General features: G+C 39.5%; 9 non-coding genes across 9 annotated transcripts; all 9 read right to left on the reverse strand.

The window, feature by feature from the left end:
- Positions 1-546: 546 nt before the first annotated feature.
- On the reverse strand, positions 547-665 carry LOC132150083 (5S ribosomal RNA). Its single transcript, XR_009435329.1, has one exon. It is a non-coding gene; the product is annotated as a 5S ribosomal RNA (ribosomal RNA).
- Positions 666-1,267: 602 nt separating this feature from the next.
- On the reverse strand, positions 1,268-1,386 carry LOC132150777 (5S ribosomal RNA). Its single transcript, XR_009435959.1, has one exon. It is a non-coding gene; the product is annotated as a 5S ribosomal RNA (ribosomal RNA).
- A 1,649-nt stretch (positions 1,387-3,035) lies between these two features.
- Positions 3,036-3,154, reverse strand: LOC132149925 (5S ribosomal RNA). The gene has a single exon (XR_009435181.1). It is a non-coding gene; the product is annotated as a 5S ribosomal RNA (ribosomal RNA).
- A 1,313-nt stretch (positions 3,155-4,467) lies between these two features.
- Positions 4,468-4,586, reverse strand: LOC132149926 (5S ribosomal RNA). The gene has a single exon (XR_009435182.1). It is a non-coding gene; the product is annotated as a 5S ribosomal RNA (ribosomal RNA).
- A 1,657-nt stretch (positions 4,587-6,243) lies between these two features.
- On the reverse strand, positions 6,244-6,362 carry LOC132149927 (5S ribosomal RNA). Its single transcript, XR_009435183.1, has one exon. It is a non-coding gene; the product is annotated as a 5S ribosomal RNA (ribosomal RNA).
- Positions 6,363-7,676: 1,314 nt separating this feature from the next.
- LOC132149928 (5S ribosomal RNA) lies at positions 7,677-7,795 on the reverse strand. Its single transcript, XR_009435184.1, has one exon. It is a non-coding gene; the product is annotated as a 5S ribosomal RNA (ribosomal RNA).
- A 1,131-nt stretch (positions 7,796-8,926) lies between these two features.
- On the reverse strand, positions 8,927-9,045 carry LOC132150778 (5S ribosomal RNA). The gene has a single exon (XR_009435960.1). It is a non-coding gene; the product is annotated as a 5S ribosomal RNA (ribosomal RNA).
- A 461-nt stretch (positions 9,046-9,506) lies between these two features.
- Positions 9,507-9,625, reverse strand: LOC132150780 (5S ribosomal RNA). Its single transcript, XR_009435961.1, has one exon. It is a non-coding gene; the product is annotated as a 5S ribosomal RNA (ribosomal RNA).
- Positions 9,626-9,709: 84 nt separating this feature from the next.
- LOC132150781 (5S ribosomal RNA) lies at positions 9,710-9,828 on the reverse strand. Its single transcript, XR_009435962.1, has one exon. It is a non-coding gene; the product is annotated as a 5S ribosomal RNA (ribosomal RNA).
- Between the last annotated feature and the right edge of the window lie 172 nt (positions 9,829-10,000).

A 10,000-nucleotide genomic window follows, 5' to 3' on the forward strand; every position in this document is an offset into this window, starting at 1 on the left:
ATATAAGTAGGGAAGGAAACCCAAAAGCTTACAGCACCTGGTATTCCCAAAAGTACTAACCAGGCCTATTAGATAATTACTGAAAAAATCCAAAAGTACTAACCTGGCCCAAACCTGCTTACATTCTGACATCGGGCATTGACTCTTTTTTTTTTTTTTTGCAAGATTATTGGACACTTAGTGAAAATTTCCAAAAGTACTAACCAGGCCTATTAGATAATTACTGAAAAAATCCAAAAGTACTAACCTGGCCCAAACCTGCTAACATTCTGAGGTCGGGCATTGACTCTTTTTTTTTTTTTTTTGCAAGATTATTGGACAATTAGTGAAAATTTCCAAAAGTACTAACCAGGCCTATTAGATAATTAATGAAAAAATCCAAAAGTACTAACCTGGCCCAAACCTGCTTAGATTTGGAGATCAGTTGAGATCGGGCATAGCCAGGATGGTATGGCCATAAGCGAAGGAGGCTGCAAAGAGAGGGCTATTTAAAGATCAGCCACTATAATCGCCAGTGCTTTATATAAGTAGGGAAGGAAACCCAAAAGCTTACAGGACCTGGTATTCCCAGGCGGTCTCCCATCCAAGTACTAACCAGGCCCAAACCTGCTTAGCTTCCGAGATCAGACGAGATCGGGCATAGCCAGGTTGGTATGGCCGTAAGCGAAGGAGGCTGCAAAGAGAGGGCTATTTAAAGATCAGCCACTATAATCGCCAGTGCATTATATAAGTAGGGAAGGAAACCCAGAAGCTTACAGCACCTGGTATTCCCAAAAGTACTATCCAGGCCTATTAGATAATTACTGAAAAAATCCAAAAGTACTAACCTAGCCCAAACCTGCTTACATTCAGAGATCGGGCATTGACTCTTTTTTTTTTTGCAAGATTATTGGACAATTAGTGAAAATTTCCAAAAGTACTAACCAGGCCTATTAGATAATTACTGAAAAAATCCAAAAGTACTAACCTGGCCCAAACCTGTTTACATTCTGAGATCGGGCATTGACTCTTTTTTTATTTTTTTTTGCAAGATTATTGGACAATTAGTGAAAATTTCCAAAAGTACTAACCAGGCCTATTAGATAATTACTGAAAAAATCCAAAAGTACTAACCTGGCCCAAACCTGCTTAGATTTGGAGATCAGTTGAGATCAGGCATAGCCAGGATGGTATGGCCATAAGTGAAGGAGGCTGCAAAGAGAGGGCTATTTAAAGATCAGCCACTATAATCGCCAGTGCTTTATATAAGTAGGGAAGGAAACCCAAAAGCTTACAGCACCTGGTATTCCCAGGCGGTCTCCCATCCAAGTACTAACCAGGCCCAAACCTGCTTAGCTTCCGAGATCAGACGAGATCGGGCATAGCCAGGTTGGTATGGCCGTAAGCGAAGGAAGCTGCAAAGAGAGGGCTATTTAAAGATCAGCCACTATAATCGCCAGTGCATTATATAAGTAGGGAAGGAAACCCAAAAGCTTACAGCACCTGGTATTCCCAAAAGTACTAACCAGGCCTATTAGATAATTACTGAAAAAATCCAAAAGTACTAACCTGGCCCAAACCTGCTTACATTCTGAGATCGGGCATTGACTCTTTTTTTTTTTTTTTGCAGGATTATTGGACAATTAGTGAAAATTTCCAAAAGTACTAACCAGGCCTATTAGATAATTACTGAAAAAATCCAAAAGTACTAACCTGGCCCAAACCTGCTTACATTCTGAGATCGGGCATTGACTCTTTTTTTTTTTTTTTGCAAGATTTTTGGACAATTAGTGAAAATTTCCAAAAGTACTAACCAGGCCTATTAGATAATTACTGAAAAAATCCAAAAGTACTAACCTGGCCCAAACCTGCTTAGATTTGGAGATCAGTTGAGATCAGGCATAGCCAGGATGGTATGGCCATAAGCGAAGGAGGCTGCAAAGAGAGGGCTATTAAAAGATCACCCACTATAATCGCCAGTGCATTATATAAGTAGGGAAGGAAACCCAAAAGCTTACAGCACCTGGTATTCCCAAAAGTATTAACCAGGCCTATTAGATAATTACTGAAAAAATCCAAAAGTACTAACCTGGCCCAAGCCTGCTTACATTCTGAGATCGGGCATTGACTCTTTTTTTTTTGCAAGATTATTGGACAATTAGTGAAAATTTCCAAAAGTACTAACCAGGCCTATTAGATAATTACTGAAAAAATCCAAAAGTACTAACCTGGCCCAAACCTGCTTACATTCTGAGATCGGGCATTGACTCTTTTTTTTTTTTTTTTGCAAGATTATTGGACAATTAGTGAAAATTTCCAAAAGTACTAACCAGGCCTATTAGATAATTACTGAAAAAATCCAAAAGGACTAACCTGGCCCAAAACTGCTTACATTCTGAGATCGGGCATTGACTCTTTTTTTTTTTTTTTTTTTTGCAAGTTTATTGGACAATTAGTGAAAATTTCCTAAAGTACTAACCAGGCCTATTAGATAATTACTGAAAAAATCCAAAAGTACTAACCTGGCCCAAACCTGCTTAGATTTGGAGATCAGTTGAGATCGGGCATAGCCAGGATGGTATGGCCATAAGCGAAGGAGGCTGCAAAGAGAGGGCTATTTAAAGATCAGCCACTATAATCGCCAGTGCATTATATAAGTACGGAAGGAAACCCAAAAGCTTACAGCACCTGGTATTCCCAAAAGTACTAACCAGGCCTATTAGATAATTACTGAAAAAATCCAAAAGTACTAACCTGGCCCAAACCTGCTTACATTCTGAGATCGGGCATTGACTCTTTTTTTTTTTTTTTTTTTGCAAGATTATTGGACAATTAGTGAAAATTTCCAAAAGTACTAACCAGGCCTATTAGATAATTACTGAAAAAATCCAAAAGTACTAACCTGGCCCAAACCTGCTTACATTTGGAGATCAGTTGAGATCGGGCATAGCCAGGATGGTATGGCCATAAGCGAAGGAGGCTGCAAAGAGAGGGCTATTTAAAGATCAGCCACTATAATCGCCAGTGCTTTATATAAGTAGGGAAGGAAACCCAAAAGCTTACAGCACCTGGTATTCCCAGGCGGTCTCCCATCCAAGTACTAACCAGGCCCAAACCTTCTTAGCTTCCGAGATCAGACGAGATCGGGCATAGCCAGGTTGGTATGGCCGTAAGCGAAGGAGGCTGCAAAGAGAGGGCTATTTAAAGATCACCGACTATAATCGCCAGTGCATTATATAAGTAGGGAACATTACATTCTGAGATCGGGCATTGACTCTTTTTTTTTTTTGCAAGATTTATGGACAATAAGTGAAAATTTCTAAAAGTACTAACCAGGCCTATTAGATAATTAATGAAAAAATCCAAAAGTACTAACCTGGCCCAAACCTGCTTACATTCCGAGATCGGGCATTTACTCTTTTTTTTTTTTTTTTTTTTGCAAGATTATTGGACAATTAGTGAACATTTCCAAAAGTACTAACCAGGCCTATTAGATAATTACTGAAAAAATTCCAAAAGTACTAACCTGGCCCAAACCTGCTTAGATTTGGAGATCAGTTGAGATCATGCATAGCCAGGATGGTATGGCCATAAGCGAAGGAGGCTGCAAAGAGAGGGCTATTTAAAGATCAGCCACTATAATCGCCAGTGCTTTATATAAGTAGGGAAGGAAACCCAAAAGCTTACAGCACATGGTATTCCCAAAAGTACTAACCAGGCCTATTAGATAATCACTGAAAAAATCCAAAAGTACTAACCTGGCCCAAACCTGCTTACATTCTGAGATCGGGCATTGACTCTTTTTTTTTTTTTTTTTGCAAGATTATTGGACAATTAGTGAAAATTTCCAAAAGTACTAACCAGGCCTATTAGATAATTACTGAAAAAATCCAAAAGTACTAACCTGGCCCAAACCTGCTAACATTCTGAGGTCGGGCATTGACTCTTTTTTTTTTTGCAAGATTATTGGACAATTAGTGAAAATTTCCAAAAGTACTAACCAGGCCTATTAGATAATTACTGAAAAAATCCAAAGTACTAACCCGGCCCAAACCTGCTTACATTCTGAGATCGGGCATTGACTCTTTTTTTTTTTTTGCAAGATTTATGGACAATAAGTGAAAATTTCTAAAAGTACTAACCAGGCCTATTAGATAATTAATGAAAAAATCCAAAAGTACTAACCTGGCCCAAACCTGCTTACATTCCGAGATCGGGCATTGACTCTTTTTTTTTTTTTTTTTTTTGCAAGATTATTGGACAATTAGTGAACATTTCCAAAAGTACTAACCAGGCCTATTAGATAATTACTGAAAAAATCCAACAGTAATAACCAGGCCCAAACCTGCTTAGCTTCCGAGATCAGACGAGACCGGGCATAGCCAGGTTGGTATGGACGTAAGCGAAGGAGGCTGCAAAGAGAGGGCTATTTAAAGATCAGCCACTAAAATCGCCAGTGCTTTATATAAGTAGGGAAGGAAACCCAAAAGCTTACAGCACCTGGTATTCCCAGGCGGTCTCCCATCCAAGTACTAACCAGGCCCAAACCTTCTTAGCTTCCGAGATCAGACGAGATCGGGCATAGCCAGGTTGGTATGGCCGTAAGCGAAGGAGGCTGCAAAGAGAGGGCTATTTAAAGATCAGCCACTATAATCGCCAGTGCATTATATAAGTAGGGAAGGAAACCCAAAAGCTTACAGCACCTGGTATTCCCAAAAGTACTAACCAGGCCTATTATATAATTACTGAAAAAATCCAAAAGTACTAACCTGGCCCAAACCTGCTTACATTCTGAGATCGGGCATTGACTCTTTTTTTTTTTTTTTTGCAAGATTATTGGACAATTAGTGAAAATTTCCAAAAGTACTAACCAGGCCTATTAGATAATTACTGAAAAAATTCCAAAAGTACTAACCTGGCCCAAACCTGCTTACATTCTGAGATCGGGCATTGACTCTTTTTTTTTTTTTTTTGCAAGATTATTGGACAATTAGTGAAAATTTCCAAAAGTACTAACCAGGCCTATAAGATAATTACTGAAAAAATCCAAAAGTACTAACCTGGCCCAAACCTGCTTAGATTTGGAGATCAGTTGAGATCAGGCATAGCCAGGATGGTATGGCCATAAGCGAAGGAGGCTGCAAAGAGAGGGCTATTTAAAGATCAGCCACTATAATCGCCAGTGCTTTATATAAGTAGGGAAGGAAACCCAAAAGCTTACAGCACATGGTATTCCCAAAAGTACTAACCAGGCCTATTAGATAATCACTGAAAAAATCCAAAAGTACTTACCTGGCCCAAACCTGCTTACATTCTGAGATCGGGCATTGACTCTTTTTTTTTTTTTTTGCAAGATTATTGGACAATTAGTGAAAATTTCCAAAAGTACTAACCAGGCCTATTAGATAATTACTGAAAAAATCCAAAAGTACTAACCTGGCCCAAACCTGCTTACATTCTGAGATCGGGCATTGACTCTTTTTTTTTTTTTTTTGCAAGATTATTGGACAATTAGTGAAAATTTCCAAAAGTACTAACCAGGCCTATTAGATAATTACTGAAAAAATCCAAAAGGACTAACCTGGCCCAAAACTGCTTACATTCTGAGATCGGGCATTGACTCTTTTTTTTTTTTTTTTTTTTGCAAGTTTATTGGACAATTAGTGAAAATTTCCTAAAGTACTAACCAGGCCTATTAGATAATTACTGAAAAAATCCAAAAGTACTAACCTGGCCCAAACCTGCTTAGATTTGGAGATCAGTTGAGATCGGGCATAGCCAGGATGGTATGGCCATAAGCGAAGGAGGCTGCAAAGAGAGGGCTATTTAAAGATCAGCCACTATAATCGCCAGTGCATTATATAAGTACGGAAGGAAACCCAAAAGCTTACAGCACCTGGTATTCCCAAAAGTACTAACCAGGCCTATTAGATAATTACTGAAAAAATCCAAAAGTACTAACCTGGCCCAAACCTGCTTACATTCTGAGATCGGGCATTGACTCTTTTTTTTTTTTTTTTTTTGCAAGATTATTGGACAATTAGTGAAAATTTCCAAAAGTACTAACCAGGCCTATTAGATAATTACTGAAAAAATCCAAAAGTACTAACCTGGCCCAAACCTGCTTACATTTGGAGATCAGTTGAGATCGGGCATAGCCAGGATGGTATGGCCATAAGCGAAGGAGGCTGCAAAGAGAGGGCTATTTAAAGATCAGCCACTATAATCGCCAGTGCTTTATATAAGTAGGGAAGGAAACCCAAAAGCTTACAGCACCTGGTATTCCCAGGCGGTCTCCCATCCAAGTACTAACCAGGCCCAAACCTTCTTAGCTTCCGAGATCAGACGAGATCGGGCATAGCCAGGTTGGTATGGCCGTAAGCGAAGGAGGCTGCAAAGAGAGGGCTATTTAAAGATCACCGACTATAATCGCCAGTGCATTATATAAGTAGGGAACATTACATTCTGAGATCGGGCATTGACTCTTTTTTTTTTTTGCAAGATTTATGGACAATAAGTGAAAATTTCTAAAAGTACTAACCAGGCCTATTAGATAATTAATGAAAAAATCCAAAAGTACTAACCTGGCCCAAACCTGCTTACATTCCGAGATCGGGCATTTACTCTTTTTTTTTTTTTTTTTTTTGCAAGATTATTGGACAATTAGTGAACATTTCCAAAAGTACTAACCAGGCCTATTAGATAATTACTGAAAAAATTCCAAAAGTACTAACCTGGCCCAAACCTGCTTAGATTTGGAGATCAGTTGAGATCATGCATAGCCAGGATGGTATGGCCATAAGCGAAGGAGGCTGCAAAGAGAGGGCTATTTAAAGATCAGCCACTATAATCGCCAGTGCTTTATATAAGTAGGGAAGGAAACCCAAAAGCTTACAGCACATGGTATTCCCAAAAGTACTAACCAGGCCTATTAGATAATCACTGAAAAAATCCAAAAGTACTAACCTGGCCCAAACCTGCTTACATTCTGAGATCGGGCATTGACTCTTTTTTTTTTTTTTTTTGCAAGATTATTGGACAATTAGTGAAAATTTCCAAAAGTACTAACCAGGCCTATTAGATAATTACTGAAAAAATCCAAAAGTACTAACCTGGCCCAAACCTGCTAACATTCTGAGGTCGGGCATTGACTCTTTTTTTTTTTGCAAGATTATTGGACAATTAGTGAAAATTTCCAAAAGTACTAACCAGGCCTATTAGATAATTACTGAAAAAATCCAAAGTACTAACCCGGCCCAAACCTGCTTACATTCTGAGATCGGGCATTGACTCTTTTTTTTTTTTTGCAAGATTTATGGACAATAAGTGAAAATTTCTAAAAGTACTAACCAGGCCTATTAGATAATTAATGAAAAAATCCAAAAGTACTAACCTGGCCCAAACCTGCTTACATTCCGAGATCGGGCATTGACTCTTTTTTTTTTTTTTTTTTTTTGCAAGATTATTGGACAATTAGTGAACATTTCCAAAAGTACTAACCAGGCCTATTAGATAATTACTGAAAAAATCCAACAGTAATAACCAGGCCCAAACCTGCTTAGCTTCCGAGATCAGACGAGACCGGGCATAGCCAGGTTGGTATGGACGTAAGCGAAGGAGGCTGCAAAGAGAGGGCTATTTAAAGATCAGCCACTAAAATCGCCAGTGCTTTATATAAGTAGGGAAGGAAACCCAAAAGCTTACAGCACCTGGTATTCCCAGGCGGTCTCCCATCCAAGTACTAACCAGGCCCAAACCTTCTTAGCTTCCGAGATCAGACGAGATCGGGCATAGCCAGGTTGGTATGGCCGTAAGCGAAGGAGGCTGCAAAGAGAGGGCTATTTAAAGATCAGCCACTATAATCGCCAGTGCATTATATAAGTAGGGAAGGAAACCCAAAAGCTTACAGCACCTGGTATTCCCAAAAGTACTAACCAGGCCTATTATATAATTACTGAAAAAATCCAAAAGTACTAACCTGGCCCAAACCTGCTTACATTCTGAGATCGGGCATTGACTCTTTTTTTTTTTTTTTTGCAAGATTATTGGACAATTAGTGAAAATTTCCAAAAGTACTAACCAGGCCTATTAGATAATTACTGAAAAAATTCCAAAAGTACTAACCTGGCCCAAACCTGCTTACATTCTGAGATCGGGCATTGACTCTTTTTTTTTTTTTTTTGCAAGATTATTGGACAATTAGTGAAAATTTCCAAAAGTACTAACCAGGCCTATAAGATAATTACTGAAAAAATCCAAAAGTACTAACCTGGCCCAAACCTGCTTAGATTTGGAGATCAGTTGAGATCAGGCATAGCCAGGATGGTATGGCCATAAGCGAAGGAGGCTGCAAAGAGAGGGCTATTTAAAGATCAGCCACTATAATCGCCAGTGCTTTATATAAGTAGGGAAGGAAACCCAAAAGCTTACAGCACATGGTATTCCCAAAAGTACTAACCAGGCCTATTAGATAATCACTGAAAAAATCCAAAAGTACTAACCTGGCCCAAACCTGCTTACATTCTGAGATCGGGCATTGACTCTTTTTTTTTTTTTTTTTGCAAGATTATTGTACAATTAGTGAAAATTTCCAAAAGTACTAACCAGGCCTATTAGATAATTACTGAAAAAATCCAAAAGTACTAACCTGGCCCAAACCTGCTTACATTCTGAGATCGGGCATTGACCCTTTTTTTTTTTTTTTTTGCAAGATTATTGGACAATTAGTGAAAATTTCCAAAAGTACTAACCAGGCCTATTAGATAATTACTGAAAAAATCCAAAAGTACTAACCTGGCCCAAACCTGCTTAGATTTGGAGATCAGTTGAGATCAGGCATAGCCAGGATGGTATGGCCATAAGCGAAGGAGGCTGCAAAGAGAGGGCTATTTAAAGATCAGCCACTATAATCGGCAGTGCTTTATATAAGTAGGGAAGGAAACCCAAAAGCTTACAGCACCTGGTATTCCCAGGCGGTCTCCCATCCAAGTACTAACCAGGCCCAAACCTGCTTAGCTTCCGAGATCAGACGAGATCGGGCATAGCCAGGTTGGTATGGCCGTAAGCGAAGGAGGCTGCAAACTGAGGGCTATTTAAAGATCAGCCACTATAATCGCCAGTGCATTATATAAGTAGGGAAGGAAACCCAAAAGCTTACAGCACCTGGTATTCCCAAAAATACTAACCAAGCCTATTAGATAATTACTGAAAAAATCCAAAAGTACTAACCTGGCCCAAACCTGCTTACATTCTGAGATCGGGCATTGACTCTTTTTTTTTTTTTTTTGCAAGATTATTGGACGATTAGTGAAAATTTCCAAAAGTACTAACCAGGCCTATTAGATAATAACTGAAAAAATCCAAAAGTACTAACCTGGCCCAAACCTGCTTAGATTTGGAGATCAGTTGAGATCAGGCATAGCCAGGATGGTATGGCCATAAGCGAAGGAGGCTGCAAAGAGAGGGCTATTTAAAGATCAGCCACTATAATCGCAAGTGCTTTATATAAGTAGGGAAGGAAACCCAAAAGCTTACAGCACCTGGTATTCCCAGGCGGTCTCCCATCCAAGTACTAACCAGGCCCAAACCTGCTTAGCTTCCGAGATCAGACGAGATCGGGCATAGCCAGGTTGGTATGGCCGTAAGCGAAGGAGGCTGCAAACTGAAGGCTATTTAAAGATCAGCCACTATAATCGCCAGTGCATTATATAAGTAGGGAAGGAAACCCAAAAGCTTACAGCACCTGGTATTCCCAGGCGGTCTCCCATCCAAGTACTAACCAGGCCCAAACCTGCTTAGCTTCCGAGATCAGACGAGATCGGGCATAGCCAGGTTGGTATGGCCGTAAGCGAAGGAGGCTGCAAACTGAAGGCAATTTAAAGATCAGCCACTATAATCGCCAGTGCATTATATAAGTAGGGAAGGAAACCCAAAAGCTTACAGCACCTAGTATTCCCAAAAATACTAACCAAGCCTATTAGATAATTACTGAAAAAATCCAAAAGTACTAACCTGGCCCAAA

This window comes from Carassius carassius, chromosome 9, assembly GCF_963082965.1.
Source record: "Carassius carassius chromosome 9, fCarCar2.1, whole genome shotgun sequence".
In the NCBI taxonomy this organism is placed as follows: domain Eukaryota; kingdom Metazoa; phylum Chordata; class Actinopteri; order Cypriniformes; family Cyprinidae; genus Carassius; species Carassius carassius.